Genomic DNA, 2,055 nt, shown 5'->3' with positions numbered 1-2,055 from the left:
TTCTTCTATTATACTACAAGTGTAGGTTCTGGTAACTAAGAGGAGATTGTGTTTTGGAGTTACTTGGATTGCTTCACTCTTCCAAGTCTTTGATATGTCCTCAAGATTTGAGGACTATGTTTAGAAGTTTCTTAGTCATTGTAATAGACACTTAAGTTTCATTTCATTTGTAAAGCGTCGTGTCCCTTAGTATGTTTTAAGTTCTTGTCTAAGATTGGCTAAAGAGACTTAGTAGTTCCGCTTGCGTATTGGTGTTTTCAAATGTTGATGACTTTTGCAGTCTTATGGTTTTATTGAATAAAAGTTTTAAATTCTTAGTGTTTTTTATGATCTATGTGATGAATGAATGCTAAGGCTTGTATAAGACCTCCGAGAGGTCGAATACGCATGTAACGGCTAGGGGGTGCTCTTGGGTCGTTACAAACATGAACTTGGTAGTTTAATAATTTGATAATGAAACAATTTGCCAAGTGTTTGAGAAAAGTTTGATAGCATGTGCTAATGTTGAACTTGCCCCGTTGGTCCTGCTAAGATAATCTAGGCTAGAAGTTGGAAAATGATCATAGGACCTTGTTCAAATAAGTCCACTCAAGCCTAAAGTAATTTAACGAAAAGAAATAAATGTTCCCTTTGATCCAAATGTTTAAGCCTAAGGTAGAACACTTCTTTCAATACACCTAACTCACCTTCCCTAAAATAATTGTCTTGTCCCTGGTCCCTCATTGGATATGTGCACCTTGACTTAGGCCAAAACCCTAGGTTGAGGGTGGCTAATTCAAAAAAGAAAGCTACCTTGATCTTGGCCCTGGTCCAACATCGGATATTGTGCACCTCAACTCATGCAAAATACATAAGTGGAGGGTGGCTATGAAAAAGGAAACCGAAAGAAAAGGGTATAACAAGAGTTTGTGTAGAAGAAGGAAAAAGAAAAGAAAAGATAGAAAAAGATGTGACTTTAGTCAAAAGGTAAAAAGATGAATGAAAAAAGTGCTGAAAGAAACAAACAAAAATGAAGTGAAAGAAAAATAAGAAAGTGGAAAAAAATATGAGCTATAAAGTCAAAAGTCACATTTGCCCGAAAGAAAGTTAAGGGAAAGAGCAGAAAAGTTAAAGATGTCAAGAATTGGTTGAAAAAAAGGTAAAAAGCCAATGTACTGTCAAAGAGGGAAGAAAAGTTTATAAAAAGTACACAAATGAACCCTACATGACCCTAAGCCTAGGTTACAGGCTAAGAAAGTCTTATAATGATCCTAGCGACTAGTTTGGAGAGTCTATGCAGTGAAAATAAGGGCAAGCCTATGGTATAGGGAACTAACTGTACTTGCAGTCACTTTTGAGCGAGAGCGTTGAATGAATCCTTACACTCAAAATGCATATCTATTGTGTGGAAAAGGGATTTCTTTTGAATGGAGGGCACTAGGTACATTGTTGGAGATTCGGTACATTGGTGACTGTGAAAAGTTTATGTTGTGGTGTCTATTGGTCAATCTATCACATGTTTTGATCCAAATGACTTAGCTTGTTGAGTCTAGATGAAAAGATTTGTACTAAGCGAAGGAACTGATTGAAAAAGCCATCTAATTGCTTGAGTTTGTATGTTTGCTTTTACATAAGTGTTGTTTAGAGTCGTAATGTGTTGCTTGAGGACAAACAACAAGATTAAGTTGAGGGTCTTTATATAGTGTGAGTTTACGGTATTTTTTATGCGTTTTACTTATAATTTGTGTGTGTCTTGGGCTATTTTGTATTAGCAATAACGTTTTGTGTATAAGTTTCAGGAAATAGGCTTGGATGCAGTTGATAGAGATGTGATCTAAAAAATTGTTTCTAATATCCCATATTCTACGTGTACTAGTTCCATTTATATGACGCTTATAAATTGTCTTGTGGTATAGTTATGGACTCGGTTTCCTATGCGACTAGTAACAATAGAATAGGTTTAAATTTGCAATACCCCTTGCCTTCCAACACATATACGACTAAGTGAACTCAAAAACAATTCGAACTCGGGATAGTAAAAGGTGGTATTCAATGTAAAAGTCAAAGTGGTCAAGT

The sequence above is a fragment of the Solanum stenotomum genome, chromosome 4 (assembly GCF_019186545.1).
Source record: "Solanum stenotomum isolate F172 chromosome 4, ASM1918654v1, whole genome shotgun sequence".
Taxonomy (NCBI): domain Eukaryota; kingdom Viridiplantae; phylum Streptophyta; class Magnoliopsida; order Solanales; family Solanaceae; genus Solanum; species Solanum stenotomum.
This window is presented reverse-complemented; position numbering follows the sequence as displayed.